The sequence below is a fragment of the Dendrobates tinctorius genome, unplaced genomic scaffold, assembly GCF_039654945.1.
Source record: "Dendrobates tinctorius isolate UK_male_01 unplaced genomic scaffold, ASM3965494v1 ptg000049l, whole genome shotgun sequence".
In the NCBI taxonomy this organism is placed as follows: Eukaryota; Metazoa; Chordata; class Amphibia; order Anura; family Dendrobatidae; genus Dendrobates; species Dendrobates tinctorius.
Genome location: NW_027361717.1, coordinates 17,467,696 through 17,487,863, shown reverse-complemented (window position 1 = coordinate 17,487,863; position 20,168 = coordinate 17,467,696).

Below are 20,168 nucleotides of genomic sequence, written 5' to 3'. Positions count from 1 at the left end.
GGTGGTTGCAGAGTTTTGATGAGGGGGAAACAAGGGTAATTGGGGTGCCACCTCTGAAAAGTGTACTGTGTGTGATGTTAGGGTGGAGGAAGAGATGGAGAGGTCACTTGATGCAACACTTGTTATCCATTGGAGCACATGCTCTTTCTGGCCCTTATCTACAAGTTGTAGATGAGGGCATTCCGCAAGCTCGCTGCCTCGGGGTAATCCTGGACTCTGATCTCTCTTTCAAAACAGATGTACATGCCCTTTCCAGTTCCTGCCGACTACAACTCAAAAGTATTTCCCAGATCCATACACTCCTTAATCAAGAAACTGCAAAACTCCTACTCCATGCACTAATCATCTCCCGCCTCCACTACTTCAAGCTCCTGCTTTGTGCCCCCCTTCTAACTGTCTCTCAACCCTCCAATCTATCATGAACTTTGCTGCCTGACTAATCCACCAATCCCCCCACTATTTCCAGGCCTCTCCTGTCTGTCAATACTGTCATTGGGTCCCCATTACCCAGAGACTCCAGTTCAAAACCAGAAGAACGGCATACAAACCCATCCACAACCTGTCTCCTACATATATTTGTGACCTAGACTCCTGGTGCTTACCTGCACACAACCGCCCATCCTCAAAAGATCTCCTTCTCTAATACCCTCTTATCTCCTCTTTCAAAAATACTAGATTTCTCCAGTGCATCCCCTCTACTCTGGAACCCTCTACCCCAAGATATACTCTCGACTACCATGGAAACCTTCAAAAGGAACCTGAAGAACCACCTCTTCTGACAAGCCTACAATCTATAGTAGCCATCATTCCACCATACAACTGCACAAGCAGCTCTACCCTTACCTATTGTATCCTCACCCATCCCTTGTAGACTGTGGGCCCTCATGGGCAGGGTTTTCTCTTCACCTGTATCAGTCATTGATACAGAAAATACACATATTTGGTATTGCCACTTTCAGAATCGCCCAGTCTATCAATTTAAAAAAGAATTAATCCAACAATGAAATGGTCTAAGGAAAAAAAAATTAAAAAAATCCTTTTTTTTTGTTTGCAGCAACATTGCATCCAAAATGCAATAACGGGAGATCAAAAGATTGTATCAACACCAACATGGTATCAATAAAAACATTATTTTGGCACGCAAACTATAAGCCCTCACACATCACCAGCTCACAAAAAATGGGGATGCTATGATTCTCGGAAAATGGTGCCTTTTTTTTTTAGAAACTTTGGATTTTTTTACAGCTTAATTAAAAAAGAACCTATACATGTTAGGTATCTAAGAACTCTTAATGACCTGGAGAATCATAATGGCAGGTCAGTTTTAGCAGTTAGTGAACATGGTAAAAAAAAATTGTGGAATTGCACTTTTTTTGCAATTTCACCGCACTTTGAATTTTTTTCCCGTTTTCCTGAACACTATATGGCAAAACCAATTATGTACAACTCGTCCCACAAGAAATAAGTCTTCAGATAGCTATATTGATATAAAATTAAAAAGTTATGGCTCTGAGAAGAAGGGGAGCAAAAAACGGAAACTCAAAAACTGAAGAACCCAAGGTTGCGAAGGGGTTAAAATTACTGGAGTTTCCAATTGCTGGAACACCTTAAGACTGTTAACTAAGGTTACCTTGGGTGTTTCTTTTACTATACTTGTTAATGAATACCAAAATAAATGAAAAAAATGGCATGAGGTCCCCTGTAATTTTTAACCAGCAGAGGGAAAGCTGACAGCTGGGGGGGCTGATGTTAATATTTTGGAAACAGGCCAATAGCCATAAAGGTTAACAAGCTAATTCTATCAGCTGACAGCTGCTTGCTTAACCGTAAATGGTTATTATAAAGGAGACTCCCACACATAAATGAGTTTGAGTTCCACCTATATTCAATAACCAGCGAAGGCTAAAAAACATCTGCAGGCTAATAGTAATAGCCTATGAAAGGGCCATGGATTTTGGCTCCCTCCCAGACTAAATACATCTGCTCTGAGCCACTGTAGAAATGGCACAACCATTAGTTGTGCAAGTTCCATCACATAGCCTCGCTCTTCCTACCCTGGTGTGGTGGCAAGTGGGGTAATAGTTGTAGTGTTGATGTCAGCTTTGTAGTGTCAGCAGACATCAAGCCTACAGGTTAGTAATGAAGAGGCATTTAAAATACGCACCCACAATTAACCCCATAGTAGTACTGTGTGCCCAATAAAAGGATCATACAAATTGAATTCATCCTTGACACTATGCCTACCTGTATAGATGGGTTGAAACATGTGGAGGCTATGTGTCAACCATTTCAGTTCCTTTTTTCCTGAGTGTTTGTACTAGCGCTACCAGCAGGAATGCTGAAAATACTGCAACACGATCTTGTGATCTACCCAATCTATCACGGACTCTACAGAATTTTATGCAGCAGAATTCATATACATACCTCAGATCTTCAAGGGCCTTTCCTTTTAACAACAAAAGAAGAATCCCTCTATCCTGGTGGTTGGACACATAGCCTCCCTGTGTTTCATCCCATCTACACAGGTAGGCACAGTGTCAAACGTGACTTCCATTTATGCAATCTTTTTCTTTTATACACACTATGTTCACATTGCATTGGGCAAACAGTACTGTACAGCACATGCACATCTACTTCATTTCAGTTGTATTAGAAAACTCAGAGATTAAGCCAATTATTTTTATGAAATGGGTTAAGGCTTAAGCTTGAGCAATTGTGACTTGATGAATGAGCAATCTGTATTAAAAGAGTTGTCCACTACTAGTACAACCCCTTCTTAAACTGAATGTTCGGCCCCGATAAAATAATAATGCCTATAATCACCGGCCGTGTCGGCGCCATACCCATGGTGTCGATACTTGCTTTCCCCGAAGCTGTGATGTGGTGTTGTGTCAAGTGACAATGCACCCAATCAGCGCTAGTGTCACTGTCTCCACCTTCATATGAACTGAACAGAAAGAAGAAGCCAGGGATCAGTTGTAGTCTGGACTTCTGTTTTATGTTCAGTTTGTCCGAAGGTGGAGGCAGTGATGCCAAACTGATTGGGCACCGGGCACCACATGTCATTCCACCACATCACAACCCCAGAACTGCGAGTATAGGCTTTATTATTTTATCAGAGCATAAAATTTAGTTTAAGAAGGGGATGTTCTAGTAGTGGACAGCCCCTTTAAGATCAATCTTGGGTGATTCTATAGATAGGTCCACCAGGGTCTTCTCTGCTGTTATTTTGACAGCGTCAAGCCATTGAGTTGCTCGTCTTTGTCTTGGCCTTGGTCCTTCTAAATATTTTTCAGCATATTTCGAATTATTGAGACACCAGCAGAACAGCATAACCACAGCTCCACACCATTTGATATTCCTGACATGACAGATTCAGCATTACAGATGACAGCATCCAGCACACTCCATTAACTGCATCAGAGTTTGTGAATTTATTTTTTAATGTATTTATATATTATGCTTTCCTCATGTAGCACCTTCTTATTTGATCATTCTTTATAGACATAATTGCTGTAACCATTGGAGCTCACAATCTAAATTCCCTATCAGTCTATGGAGAGTAGGTGAATCCAGAAGAAACCTATGAAAAAATGTGCATAACATAAACACTCCTTGCAGATGTTGTCCTTGGTGGGATTTTAACCCAAGTCCCCAGCGACAGCACTGCAAAGCAACAGTGCTAGCCACTGAGCTACCATGCTGCCCACGAAGACCACATACTCACCACACAAAATGGCAGAGCAGACTATACTTTTTTGTCTGACTTTTTTTGCACAATCTGCAATGGAGATGCAAACAGTGATGTGAAAAGCCATAGATCATGCTAATAGAATCATAGAATCATAGAATCATAGAATCGTAGAATTGGAAGGGACCTCCTGGGCCATCTGGTCCAACCCCCTGCTCAAAGCAGGATTCGCTAAATCATCCCAGTCAGATGTCTGTCCAGCCTCTGTTTGAAAACTTCCATTGAAGGAGCAACCCCCTGCTCAAAGCAGGATTTTCTAAATCATCCCAGTCAGATGTCTGTCCAGCCTCTGTTTGAAGACTTCCATTGAAGGAGAACTCACCACTTCTCGTGGCAGCCTGTTCCACTCATTGATCACTCTAACTGTCAAAAAGTTTTTTCTAATATCTAATCTGTGTCTCCTCCCATTCAGTTTCATCCCATTGCTTCTAGTCTTTCCTTGTGCAAATGAGAATAAAGTTGATCCTTCTACAGTGTGACAGCCCTTTAGATATTTATAGACAACTATTAAGTCTCCTCTCAGTCTTCTCTTTTGCAAACTAAACATTCCCAAATCCTGCAACCTTTCCTCATAAGACAGGGTTTGCAGACCGGTCACCATTCTGGTCGCTCTTTTCTGAACTTGCTCCAGTTTGTTGATGTCTTTTTTAAAATGTGGTGCCCAAAACTGGACACAATATTCCAGATGTGGTCTGACCAAAGAGGAGTAGAGGGAAATAATGACTTCACGTGATCTAGACTGTATGCTTCTGTTAATACATCCTACAATTGCATTTGCCTTTTTTGCTGCAGCATCACAATGTTGACTCATATTCAGTCTGTGATCTATTAGTATACCCTAGTCTTTTTCACATGTGCTGACACTTAGCCCTATTCCTCCCATTCTGTATATGCTTTTTTCATTTTTATTGCCCAGATGTAGTACTTTGCATTTCTCCCTGTTAAAAACCATTCTGTTAGTTGCTGCCCACTTCTCCAGTTTATTTATATCTTTTTGAATCCTCTCTCTCTCTTCTCTAGTATTAGCTATCCCTCCTAGCTTTGTGTCATCAGCAAATTTAATCAGTTTACCCTCAATTCCTTCATCTAAATCATTGATAAAGATGTTGAACAATACAGGGCCCAGGACAGAGCCCTGTGGTACCCCACTTGAGACATTCTTCCAAATGGATGTGCAGCCATTTACGACCACTCTTTGGGTCCGATCACTAAGCCAGTTATGAATCCACCTAACAGTTGCCTTGTCCATTCCATACTTAGTCATTTTTTCAATAAGGATTGTATGAGAGACTTTGTCAAATGCTTTGCTGAAGTCAAGATATACTATATCTACAGCATTTCCTTGATCCACCCAATCAGTGATTCCGTCATAGAAGAAAATTAAGTTAGTCTGACATGACTTATTAGTTACAAACCCATGCTGACTCTGTTTAATCACTTCATTCTTATCCAGGTACTGACATACATGTTGTTTAATAATTTGTTCAAAGATCTTTCCTGGTATAGAAGTCAGACTCACCAGCCTATAGTTGCCTGGGTCCACCTTCTTCCCCTTTTTGAAGATAGGAACAACATTTGCTCTTCTCCAGTCTTCTGGCACTTCTCCTGTTCTCCAAGAATTTTCAAAGATTATGGAGAGGGGTTCAAAAATTTCTTCTGCTATCTCCTTCAGTACTCTGGGGTGTAATTCATCTGGACCTGGAGACTTGAATTCATTTAGGTTAGCTAAGTGTTTCCTCACTATCTTTCTGTTTATAGATATCCTGGATTCTTCTATTCCCTTAATAGGACAGTGAAGAACAGTTGATGTTACATTTCCTTTGTCAGAGAAAACAGATGCAAAATAGGAATTTAAAAGTTCAGCCTTCTCAGCATCCTGTCTTACCATTTCATCATTTTCATTCTGTAAAAATCCTATAGCATCTTTGACTTTTCTTTTACTTTTGACATATCCCCAAAATCCTTTATTATTGCTTTTGACATCTCTTGCAAGCCTCAATTCATTTTCAGCTTTAGCTAATCTGATCTGTGCCCTGCAGGTTCTGCAGACAGCATTATATTCTTCTTTAGATATGCCTCCCTCTTTCCATTTTATAAACATTTTTTTCTTCCTTTTTAGCATGTGCTTAAGTTCTGTTTTCATCCATCCTGGTTTCCTTAAATGCTTCCTATTCTTCCCTCTTTTCGGAATTGTTAACAACTGTGCTTTGAGAATTTCATTTTTCAAGATTTCCCATCCTTCCTGGACATTTTTGTCTTTAAGGATATCCAGCCATTGGATCCCTCCAATTCTCTTTCTGAATCCCTTAAAATCTGCCTTTCTGAAATCTAACCTTGACGTCTGAGTCTTCACAGGTCTTCCGCCTCTAGTTATGCAAAATTCTAAAATAGCAATAAATGTTGGCCACACTGCAACACCATCTGCCGTAATATATTCTGTGCACTGAACCAGTTAAAAAAATTCATAAAAGTATAATTGGGTCAAAACTGAGCTAGTAGAGCATCGTTGTACTTGAAATCTTTGTTTTGTAGCATTTCAGGGTAAAAAGATTCTCAACTAAGCTGGAAAAGCAGGAAGAGAATATTGCTCCAATTCGTAACCATAGAGAAGGAACAAATAAGTAGATAACTTTACTTAGATCACAGTTTGTGAGTCTTCTCAAATAAGAGACCTTGAAATAACGAGTATTACATGTAAACTGTACCTTAGCATTAGAGAAGAAGCCTGAAATTGCTACGGCTCCATCACTCCAATATTAGAGTTGAGCGAAACGGGTCGAAAAAATTCAAAAGTCACCGACTTTTGGCAAAGTCGGGTTTCATGAAACGAAACCCGACCCTAGGATGAGGTCGGCCACGAGGTCGGCGACTTACGCGCCAAAGTCGCGTTTCAAAAGTTTGTTTTGCGCTCTTTTTCAGCCAATCAGGATCCACAGACACTGTGGGCAACGTGATGACATAGGCACGGGTCACCACCATCTTTCAGAAGGGCATGCAAGTGATTGGCTTGCTTTGGTGGGCGTCACAGGGGGTATAAAAGGGCATGCACGCCGACCGCCATCTTACTTCTGCCGATCTTAGTATAGGGAGAGGTTGCTGCTGATTCTGTAGGGAGACCGTTAGGCAGGGAAGAAGACAAAAAAACTGCTTCTGCTGCTAGCGATTTGGCCTGCACAACACACCAGTCACTGTGTGTGCAGTGCAAGGGGAGGCTATATAGTGGTGTATCAGTGGTGTTGGTTGTTGGGCTGCCTTTTAAGGCTTCCTGACAGGCTGGCATTGCTGTTTACCCACTGCTCCGCAAACTGCTTTTTTAAAAGCAATCCCAATTTTTTTTTTTGTCCTGCTGAGAAGAAAAAAAAACTGCTTCTGCTGCTAGCAATTTGGCCTGCACAACACACCAGTCACTGTGTGTGCAGTGCAAGGGGAGGCTATATAGTGGTGTATCAGTGGTGATGGTTGTTGGGCTGCCTTTTAAGGCTTCCTGACAGGCTGGCATTGCTGTTTACCCACTGCTCCGCAAACTGCTTTTTTAAAAGCAATCCCAATTTTTTTTTTTTGTCCTGCTGAGAAGAAAAAAAAACTGCTTCTGCTGCTAGCAATTTGGCCTGCACAACACACCAGTCACTGTGTGTGCAGTGCAAGGGGAGGCTATATAGTGGTGTATCAGTGGTGTTGGTTGTTGGGCTGCCTTCTAAGGCTTCCTGACAGGCTGGCATTGCTGTTTACCCACTGCTCCGCAAACTGCTTTTTTAAAAGCAATCCAATCTCCCTTATCCTCTAGTCACTTTTGTCACAGCTGTGCCATTGAGCCTGTCACATAGCGCTCAGATATTCATTGGGCCTCACACAATCCAAAAGTGTCCAGTGTCCAAAAGTGTGTGCAGAGATTCAAAATCTCCCTTATCCTCTAGTCACTTTTGTCACAGCAGTGCCATTGAGCCTGTCACATAGCGCTCAGATATCAGTGGGCCTCACACAATCCAAAAGTGTCCAGTGTCCAAAAGTGTGTGCAGATATTCAAAATCTCCCTTATCCTCTAGTCACTTTTGTCACAGCAGTGCCATCGAGCCTGTCACATAGCGCTCAGATATCAGTGGGCCTCACACAATCCAAAAGTGTCCACTGTCCACAAGTGTGTGCAGAAATTCAAAATCTCCCTTATCCTCTAGTCACTTTTGTCACAGCTGTGCCATCGAGCCTGTCACATAGCGCTCAGATATCAGTGGGCCTCACACAATCCAAAAGTGTCCAGTGTCCAAAAGTGTGTGTAGAAATTCAAAATCTCCCTTATCCTCTAGTCACTTTTGTCACAGCAGTGCCATCGAGCCTGTCACATAGCGCTCAGATATCAGTGGGCCTCACACAATCCAAAAGTGTCCACTGTCCACAAGTGTGTGCAGAAATTCAAAATCTCCCTTATCCTCTAGTCACTTTTGTCACAGCTGTGCCATCGAGCTTGTCACATAGCGCTCAGATATCAGTGGGCCTCACACAATCCAAAAGTGTCCAGTGTCCAAAAGTGTGTGCAGATATTCAAAATCTCCCTTATCCTCTAGTCACTTTTGTCACAGCAGTGCCATCGAGCCTGTCACATAGCGCTGAGATATCAGTGGGCCTCACACAATCCAAAAGTGTCCAGTGTCCAAAAGTGTGTGCAGAGATTAAAAATCTCCATTATCCTCTAGTCACTTTTGTCACAGCAGTGCCATTGAGCCTGTCACATAGCGCTCAGATATCAGTGGGCCTCACACAATCCAAAAGTGTCCAGTGTCCAAAAGTGTGTGCAGATATTCAAAATCTCCCTTATCCTCTAGTCACTTTTGTCACAGCAGTGCCATTGAGCCTGTCACATAGCGCTCAGATATCAGTGGGCCTCACACAATCCAAAAGTGTCCAGTGTCCAAAAGTGTGTGCAGATATTCAAAATCTCCCTTATCCTCTAGTCACTTTTGTCACAGCAGTGCCATCGAGCCTGTCACATAGCGCTCAGATATCAGTGGGCCTCACACAATCCAAAAGTGTCCACTGTCCACAAGTGTGTGCAGAAATTCAAAATCTCCCTTATCCTCTAGTCACTTTTGTCACAGCTGTGCCATCGAGCCTGTCACATAGCGCTCAGATATCAGTGGGCATCACACAATCCAAAAGTGTCCAGTGTCCAAAAGTGTGTGTAGAAATTCAAAATCTCCCTTATCCTCTAGTCACTTTTGTCACAGCAGTGCCATCGAGCCTGTCACATAGCGCTCAGATATCAGTGGGCCTCACACAATCCAAAAGTGTCCACTGTCCACAAGTGTGTGCAGAAATTCAAAATCTCCCTTATCCTCTAGTCACTTTTGTCACAGCTGTGCCATCGAGCCTGTCACATAGCGCTCAGATATCAGTGGGCCTCACACAATCCAAAAGTGTCCAGTGTCCAAAAGTGTGTGCAGATATTCAAAATCTCCCTTATCCTCTAGTCACTTTTGTCACAGCAGTGCCATCGAGCCTGTCACATAGCGCTCAGATATCAGTGGGCCTCACACAATCCAAAAGTGTCCACTGTCCACAAGTGTGTGCAGAAATTCAAAATCTCCCTTATCCTCTAGTCACTTTTGTCACAGCTGTGCCATCGAGCCTGTCACATAGCGCTCAGATATCAGTGGGCCTCACACAATCCAAAAGTGTCCAGTGTCCAAAAGTGTGTGCAGATATTCAAAATCTCCCTTATCCTCTAGTCACTTTTGTCACAGCAGTGCCATCGAGCCTGTCACATAGCGCTGAGATATCAGTGGGCCTCACACAATCCAAAAGTGTCCAGTGTCCAAAAGTGTGTGCAGATATTCAAAATCTCCCTTATCCTCTAGTCACTTTTGTCACAGCAGTGCCATCGAGCCTGTCACATAGCGCTCAGATATCAGTGGGCCTCACACAATCCAAAAGTGTCCAGTGTCCAAAAGTGTGTGCAGATATTCAAAATCTCCCTTATCCTCTAGTCACTTTTGTCACAGCAGTGCCATCGAGCCTGTCACATAGCGCTCAGATATCAGTGGGCCTCACACAATCCAAAAGTGTCCAGTGTCCAAAAGTGTGTGCAGATATTCAAAATCTCCCTTATCCTCTAGTCACTTTTGTCACAGCAGTGCCATCGAGCCTGTCACATAGCGCTCAGATATCAGTGGGCCTCACACAATCCAAAAGTGTCCAGAGTCCAAAAGTGTGTGCAGATATTCAAAATCTCCCTTATCCTCTAGTCACTTTTGTCACAGCAGTGCCATCGAGCCTGTCACATAGCGCTCAGATATCAGTGGGCCTCACACAATCCAAAAGTGTCCAGTGTCCAAAAGTGTGTGCAGAAATTCAAAATCTCCCTTATCCTCTAGTCACTTTTGTCACAGCAGTGCCATCGAGCCTGTCACATAGCGCTCAGATATCAGTGGGCCTCACACAATCCAAAAGTGTCCAGTGTCCAAAAGTGTGTGCAGATATTCAAAATCTCCCTTATCCTCTAGTCACTTTTGTCACAGCAGTGCCATCGAGCCTGTCACATAGCGCTCAGATATCAGTGGGCTTCACGCAATCCAAAAGTGTCCACTGTCCACAAGTGTGTGCAGAAATTCAAAATCTCCCCTGCCCTATAGACACCTTGTACCTTGTTTTACATTACTATATAGTTTGTTGGATTTTGTCTACATTTCTACCAAAAATGAGGAAGGCTGGTGGAAGAGGCCGTGGAATTGGGCGGGGGTTGGCAGCTGGTAATGATGGTGTTGGTGGTGGATCTGATGGTAGTGGCAAGAGCAAAATAGGACCGAATGCAGGAGGTGCTGACCCTGCGTCATCGTCTGGCTACATAAGGCCTCGAACGCTTAGTTTTCTAGGAGTTGGCAAACCGCTTTTAAAGCCAGAGCATCAGGAAAAAGTTTTGTCTTACATTGCTGACTCAGCCTCCAGCTCTATCGCCTCCTCTTCTTCAGTTGTAAAAAGTAAAAGCACTGAGTCGTCATTGGAGGCTCATGTTCATGAACCTCACCTTTCCTTGTGTCCTTCACCCCAACCAAGATTGAAGGATGACGCAGGCCATACTACTGATTACTCCATGGAGCTGTTTTCACATACCATGCCTGGATTATCAAGTCAAATGGTGAATTACCCAGGCCAAGATGAATCTGACATGGAGTGCACTGATGCACAGCCGCTGATGGATGATTCTGCTGGTACATTCACTCAGATCACTACATTGTCCTCGCAGTGTACAGAGCCAGATTCTGACCCTGATGAGACTCAGGTGCCCCTTCCCGCACACTATACCACCATACACGGTGACACAGAGGAAGGTGCACATGACATAGAAGAGGAGGTGATGGATGACCCAGTTGTTGACCCAGATTGGCATCCATTGGGGGAAGAGGGTGCTGCTTCCAATAGCTCAGATGAGGAGCATCCACAGCAGACATCGACATCGCAACAGCTGTTATCTGGCAGGCCCGGAGCACTCCAAAGACAGGTTCCAAACATCAAAAGAGTTGCTGGACAGCTTGTCCAGAGGGTCAAAAGATCACAGCGTGCTAGGCCGCAAAATGTCTGCCAAAGTAGGAAGAGTGCAGTGTGGCACTTTTTTGAACAAAATCCTCATGATCAGGGCAAGGTTATCTGTAAGAAGTGCGCAAAGACCTTTAGCCGAGGGAAAAATCTGAAAAATTTGAATACCAGTTGCATGCTTAGACATTTAACCAGCATGCACTTGCAAGCGTGGACACAACACCAAACCTCAAGTGCCACATGTGCAACTTATCACAACGAAGGTAGTCAGCAACGCTACATTGTTTCCCCCACTGTAAGCCCACCGGTTAGCACAGCAGCAAATGTTGAGGTGTCGTTGCAAGACCACAGAAGTCAGGGAATCCCACTGTTATATCAACGAAATACTGATTCTAGGCCATCAGAAAGAACACCAACTCAAATCACCATCATCAACCCTCTCTCAGTCCGCCCTGTCCACCGCTACTTCCACCATATGCAGCTCTCAAGTCCAGCTCACCCTCCCAGACACTATGAGTAGGTCAAGAAAGTACTCAGTCTCTCATCCACGTACACTGGGTTTGAACGCCCACATTGCCAAACTAATCTCGTTTGAGATGATGCCCTTTCGGTTGGTGGAAAGCACAGCTTTCCGCGAACTCATGGCCTATGCAGTACCACGCTATGACCTACCCAGTCGCCACTTCTTCTCTCGCAAAGCCATCCCAGCCCTCCACCATCATGTGAAAGACCGCATTGTCCATGCACTCAAGCAGTCAGTGAGCGGAAAGGTGCACCTCACAACTGATGCATGGTCCAGTCGGCATGGCCAGGGCCGTTACGTGTCCATCACTGCGCACTGGGTTAATGTGGTGGATGCAGGGTCCACAGGGGACAGCGGTGGTGGGACAGTGCTGCCTAGCACACGGTATTGGAAACAGTTGGCTGTAGGCGTTCGACCCTCCTCCTCCTCCACCTCCTCCAGAAGCGAAAGCTCGTCCACAGAGCGCAGTCGTACGAGCACTCCATCTGCAGCTGCCACTGTTGCACACGATGTGTCCCCCTATCGAGCAGCTAGTGGAAAGCGTCAGCAGGCTGTGTTGCAGATGATGTGTTTGGGCGACAGACACACCGCCGAGGTGCTGGCCGAGTACTTGAAGCGACAAACTGAGTCATGGCTGGGCAGTGTACATCTTGAGGCAGGCAAGGTAGTTAGTGATAACGGCCGTAATTTTGTGGCAGCCATAGCCCTTTCAAAACTCAGCCACATACCTTGCTTGGCTCACACCTTGAACCTGGTGGTGCAGTGCTTCCTCAAAAATTATCCGGAGTTAACAGCCCTGCTCCAGAAGGTGCGAAGACTGTGCGCGCACATCCGCCGGTCGCCTGTACACTCCGTTCGTATGCAGAAGCTGCAGCGATTGCTCCACCTTCCCAACCACCGCCTCATTATCGACATTGCAACAAGGTGGAACTCCACCCTGCACATGGTGGAGCAGCTGTGCGAGCAGAGGCAGGCCATAATGCATTTGTGGGAGGATACACGGCCAGGCACTTTGAGAGCAGACATGGAGTTGACAGGTGTGCAGTGGTCGAAGCTGAAAGACCTTTGTAAAGTCCTTCAGTGTTTTGAGGAATGCACACGGCTGGTAAGCGCAGACGACGCCATCCTAAGCATGAGCATCCCACTTATGCGTCTGCTCATGCAAACTTTGACGCACCTTAAGGAGCAGGCGTCTGCAGCCAATGTTGATGAGGAGGAAGAGGAGGAGGGAATCCTTGATGACATTCAGCCATTGTCTGCTCAGGGACCTCTCCTGGACGAGGTGGAGGAAGAAGAGGAGGAGGAGGAGGATGATGGGGATGATTACTTAGGGGAGGAGGATGCATCTCGTGGGGCAAGTGAAAATGTTGGCGTGGCAAGGTCTGGTACAGGGTTTGTGCGTGACTGGAGGGATGTGGATTTGCCAGAAAGTGCTCCTCCACCCAGCTCTCGCAGTGCATCATTGACACCGGGAACATTGGCCCACATGTCAGATTATGCCTTGCAGATCCTAAAAAGGGACCCCCGCATTGCCAAAATGATGAACGATGACGACTACTGGTTGGCCAGCATCCTGGATCCACGCTATAAAGGCAAATTACAAAACATCATGCCACAGGAGAACCTTGACCTAATATTGGCTAATAAACAAGCAACTCTGGTAAATCGGTTGCTTGAGGCATTCTCAGCACACAGCAGCGGTGATGGTTCTCACACGAGCCGTACGGGCCGGGGGCAGCTTGGCAGAGGTGTTCGTGGTGCACACAGCAGAAGTGGCGTTGGAGACAGGGGTTTCATGACAATGTTGTGGACTGATTTTTCAAATACCGCTCACACAACTGGAAATACTGCATCGATGGAAAGTGACAAGAGACAGCAGTTGTCAACTATGGTAACAAACTACTTTTCCTCCCATATCGATGTTCTCCCACACAGGTCATTCCCCTTTGACTATTGGGCCGCTAAACTGGACACCTGGCCTGAATTGGCCCAATATGCCTTACAGGAGCTCGCTTGCCCAGCTGCAAGTGTGCTATCGGAAAGAGTCTTCAGTGCAGCTGGATCAATCCTGACAGAAAAAAGGACCCGTCTGTCAACCCAAAATGTGGATGATCTAACCTTCATTAAAATGAACCACGCATGGGTTTCCAAGGATTTTGTCCCACCTTCCCCTGATGACACATAGGGTGACAGAAAAATGGCTTGCTTTGGTCCACCTCTTCCTGGTACTTCACCTATTTCGCCTTTTGCATCAGCTGAATGTCCAACATCAACATATGCCACTTTCTAAAACTCCCTAACTGTGCTGCCTCCCCCCCCATGGCCGGGGTCACCACCTACCGCACGACACTGTGCGAGTGCCGTTGCCCTGGACAGGTGGGTAGGCCGACTCTTGGGCGCGGGCACTGGCACAGGGTCCCTCATAGTGCAATCAAGTGTCTCTGACGGTGGTGGTGCACACCCGCCGTCAGACACACCGCTGTACTATGAGGGGCCCAGTGCCAGTACCGACGCCCATGAGTGGGCCCCCCTTGCTTGGGCAGGGCCCCAGCATTTGCAATCTTTACCTCTCCCTGCTCCTCCGCTGTGTAATCTGGGCCGTCAAATCCATACTGTGCCTGACACCGTCTGAGCCTGCCTCCTGAGACATATATTTTGAATGTGTACGCTATCCATACATGTTATCCAGGGATACGGTACCCTTTCTAACCTTTGTGCAATCACGTGCATTCCATACTGGGCCTAACACCGTCTGAGCCTGCCTCCTGAGACATATATTTTGAATGTGTACGCTTTCCATACATGTTATCCAGGGATACGGTACCCTTTCTAACCTTTGTGCAATCACGTGCAATCCATACTGGGCCTAACACCGTCTGAGCCTGCCTCATGCTGTATAGACATATATTTTGAATGTGTACGCTATCCATACATGTTATCCGGGGATACGGTACCCTTTCTAACCTTTGTGCAATCACGTGCAATCCATACTGGGCCTAACACCGTCTGAGCCTGCCTCATGCTGTATAGACATATATTTTGAATGTGTACGCCATCCATACATGTTATCCAGGGATACGGTACCCTTTTTAACCTTTGTGCAATCACGTGCAATCCATACTGGGCCTAACACCGTCTGAGCCTGCCTCCTGAGACATATATTTTGAATGTGTACGCTATCCATACATGTTATCCAGGGATACGGTACCCTTTCTAACCTTTGTGCAATCACGTGCAATCCATACTGGGCCTAACACCGTCTGAGCCTGCCTCATGCTGTATAGACATATATTTTGAATGTGTACGCTATCCATACATGTTATCCGGGGATACGGTACCCTTTCTAACCTTTGCGCAATTACGTGCAATCCATACTGGGCCTAACACCGTCTGAGCCTGCCTCCTGAGACATATATTTTGAATGTGTACGCTATCCATACATGTTATCCAGGGATACAGTACCCTTTCTAACCTTTGAGCAATCACGTGCAATCCATACTGGGCCTAACACCGTCTGAGCCTGCCTCATGCTGTATAGACATATATTTTGAATGTGTACGCTATCCATACATGTTATCCGGGGATACGGTACCCTTTCTAATCTTTGTGCAATCACGTGCAATCCATACTGGGCCTAACAACGTCTGAGCCTGCCTCCTTAGACATATATTTTGAATGTGTACGCTATCCATGCATGTTATCCAGGGATACGGTACCCTTTCTAACCTTTGTGCAATCATGTGCAATCCATACTGGGCCTAACACCGTCTGAGCCTGCCTCATGCTGTATAGACATATATTTTGAATGTGTACGCTATCCATACATGCTATCCGGGGATACGGTACCCTTTCTAACCTTTGTGCAATCACGTTCAATCCATACTGGGCCTAACACCCTCTGAGCTTGCCTCATGCTGTATAGACATATATTTTGAATGTGTACGCTATCCATACATGTTATCCGGGGATACGGTACCCTTTCTAACCTTTGTGCAATCACGTGCAATCCATACTGGGCCTAACACTGTCTGAGCTTGCCTCATGCTGTATAGACATATATTTTGAATTTGTACGCTATCCATACATGTTATCCGGCGATACGGTACCCTTTCTAACCTTTGTGCAATCACGTGCAATCCATACTGGGCCTAACACCGTCTGAGCCTGCCTCCTGAGACATATATTTTGAATGTGTACGCTATCCATACATGTTATCCGGGGATATGGTACCCTTTCTAACCTTTGTGCAATCACGTGCAATCCATACTGGGCCTAACACCGTCTGAGCCTGCCTCCTGAGACATATATTTTGAATGTGTACGCTATCCATACATGTTATCCAGGGATACGGTACCCTTTCTAACCTTTGTGCAATCACGTGCAATCCATACTGGGCCTAACACCGTCTGAGCCTGCCTCATGCTGTATAGACATATATTTTGAATGTGTACGCTATCCATACATGTTATCCAGGGATACGGTACCCTTTCTAACCTTTGTGCAATCACGTGCAATCCATACTGGGCCTAACACCGTCTGAGCCTGCCTCATGCTGTATAGACATATATTTTGAATGTGTACGCTATCCATACATGTTATCCGGGGATACGGTACCCTTTCTAACCTTTGTGCAATCACGTGCAATCCATACTGGGCCTAACACCGTCTGAGCCTGCCTCATGCTGTATAGACATATATTTTGAATGTGTACACTATCCATACATGTTATCCAGGTATACGGTACCCTTTCTAACCTTTGTGCAATCACGTGCAATCCATACTGGGCCTAACACCGTCTGAGCCTGCCTCATGCTGTATAGACATATATTTTGAATGTGTACGCTATCCATACATGTTATCCAGGGATACGGTACCCTTTCTAACCTTTGTGCAATCACGTGCAATCCATACTGGGCCTAACACCGTCTGAGCCTGCCTCATGCTGTATAGACATATATTTTGAATGTGTACGCTATCCATACATGTTATCCGGGGATACGGTACCCTTTCTAACCTTTGTGCAATCACGTGCAATCCATACTGGGCCTAACACCGTCTGAGCCTGCCTCATGCTGTATAGACATATATTTTGAATGTGTACGCTATCCATACATGTTATCCAGGGATACGGTACCCTTTCTAACCTTTGTGCAATCACGTGCAATCCATACTGGGCCTAACACCGTCTGAGCCTGCCTCATGCTGTATAGACATATATTTTGAATGTGTACGCTATCCATACATGTTATCCAGGGATACGGTACCCTTTCTAACCTTTGTGCAATCACGTGCAATCCATACTGGGCCTAACACCATCTGAGCCTGCCTCATGCTGTATAGACATATATTTTGAATGTGTACGCTATCCATACATGTTATCCGGGGATACGGTACCCTTTCTAACCTTTGTGCAATCACGTGCAATCCATACTGGGCCTAACACCGTCTGAGCCTGCCTCCTGAGACATATATTTTGAATGTGTACGCTATCCATACATGTTATCCAGGGATACGGTACCCTTTCTAACCTTTGTGCAATCACGTGCAATCCATACTGGGCCTAACACCGTCTGAGCCTGCCTCATGCTGTATAGACATATATTTTGAATGTGTACGCTATCCATACATGTTATCCAGGGATACGGTACCCTTTCTAACCTTTGTGCAATCACGTGCAATCCATACTGGGCCTAACACCGTCTGAGCCTGCCTCATGCTGTATAGACATATATTTTGAATGTGTACGCTATCCATACATGTTATCCGGGGATACGGTACCCTTTCTAACCTTTGTGCAATCACGTGCAATCCATACTGGCCTAACACCGTCTGAGCCTGCCTCATGCTGTATAGACATATATTTTGAATGTGTACGCTATCCATACATGTTATCCAGGGATACGGTACCCTTTCTAACCTTTGTGCAGTCACGTGCAATCCATACTGGGCCTAACACCGTCTGAGCCTGCCTCATGCTGTATAGACATATATTTTGAATGTGTACGCTATCCATACATGTTATCCAGGGATACGGTACCCTTTCTAACCTTTGTGCAATCACGTGCAATCCATACTGGGCCTAACACCATCTGAGCCTGCCTCATGCTGTATAGACATATATTTTGAATGTGTACGCTATCCATACATGTTATCCGGGGATACGGTACCCTTTCTAACCTTTGTGCAATCACGTGCAATCCATACTGGGCCTAACACCGTCTGAGCCTGCCTCCTGAGACATATATTTTGAATGTGTACGCTATCCATACATGTTATCCAGGGATACGGTACCCTTTCTAACCTTTGTGCAATCACGTGCAATCCATACTGGGCCTAACACCGTCTGAGCCTGCCTCATGCTGTATAGACATATATTTTGAATGTGTACGCTATCCATACATGTTATCCAGGGATACGGTACCCTTTCTAACCTTTGTGCAATCACGTGCAATCCATACTGGGCCTAACACCGTCTGAGCCTGCCTCATGCTGTATAGACATATATTTTGAATGTGTACGCTATCCATACATGTTATCCAGGGATACGGTACCCTTTCTAACCTTTGTGCAATCACGTGCAATCCATACTGGGCCTAACACCGTCTGAGCTTGCCTCCTGAGACATATATTTTGAATGTGTACGCTATCCATACATGTTATCCAGGGATACGGTACCCTTTCTAACCTTTGTGCAATCACGTGCAATCCATACTGGGCCTAACACCGTCTGAGCCTGCCTCATGCTGTATAGACATATATTTTGAATGTGTACGCTATCCATACATGTTATCCAGGGATACGGTACCCTTTCTAACCTTTGTGCAATCACGTGCAATCCATACTGGGCCTAACACCGTCTGAGCCTGCCTCATGCTGTATAGACATATATTTTGAATGTGTACGCTATCCATACATGTTATCCAGGGATACGGTACCCTTTCTAACCTTTGTGCAATCACGTGCAATCCATACTGGGCCTAACACCGTCTGAGCCTGCCTCATGCTGTATAGACATATATTTTGAATGTGTACGCTATCCATACATGTTATCCGGGGATACGGTACCCTTTCTAACCTTTGTGCAATCACGTACAATCCATACTGGGCCTAACACCGTCTGAGCCTGCCTCCTGAGACATATATTTTGAATGTGTACGCTATCCATACATGTTATCTGGTGATACGGTACCCTTTCTCACCTTTGTGCAATCACGTGTAATCCATACTGGGCCTAACACCATCTGAGCCTGCCTCATGCTGTATAGACATATATTTTGAATGTGTACGCTATCCATACATGTTATCCAGGGATACGGTACCCATTCTAACCTTTGTGCAATCACGTGCAATCCATACTGGGCCTAACACCGTCTGAGCCTGCCTCATGCTGTATAGACATATATTTTGAATGTGTACGCTATCCATACATGTTATCCAGGGATACGGTACCCTTTCTAACCTTTGAGCAATCACGTGCAATCCATACTGGGCCTAACACCGTCTGAGCCTGCCTCCTGAGACATATATTTTGAATGTGTACGCTATCCATACATGTTATCCAGGGATACGGTACCCTTTCTAACCTTTGTGCAATCACGTGCAATCCATACTGGGCCTAACACCGTCTGAGCCTGCCTCATGCTGTATAGACATATATTTTGAATGTGTACGCTATCCATACATGTTATCCAGGGATACGGTACCCTTTCTAACCTTTGTGCAATCACGTGCAATCCATACTGGGCCTAACACCGTCTGAGCCTGCCTCATGCTGTATAGACATATATTTTGAATGTGTACGCTATCCATACATGTTATCCAGGGATACGGTACCCTTTCTAACCTTTGTGCAATCACGTGCAATCCATACTGGGCCTAACACCGTCTGAGCCTGCCTCATGCTGTATAGACATATATTTTGAATGTGTACGCTATCCATACATGTTATCCGGGGATACGGTACCCTTTCTAACCTTTGTGCAATCACGTACAATCCATACTGGGCCTAACACCGTCTGAGCCTGCCTCCTGAGACATATATTTTGAATGTGTACGCTATCCATACATGTTATCTGGTGATACGGTACCCTTTCTCACCTTTGTGCAATCACGTGTAATCCATACTGGGAGTGAGAACGGCTGGCGAGCTGTTAAGCAAGCTACAGCACCTGTCCAGACAAGTACAGGGATTCCCTAGCGAGGAGACTTATTTGATTGTTTTCAATGTTGGGACAGCAATTTTTGGGGAGCACTATACTCTGGAGAATGATAGATGGGGCCCACCATACACTGGAACATTCCAAAGGTGGACATCAGACACTGGAGCAGCATTTACAGGGCCCATTATACACTAGAGCATTAGAAATGGGG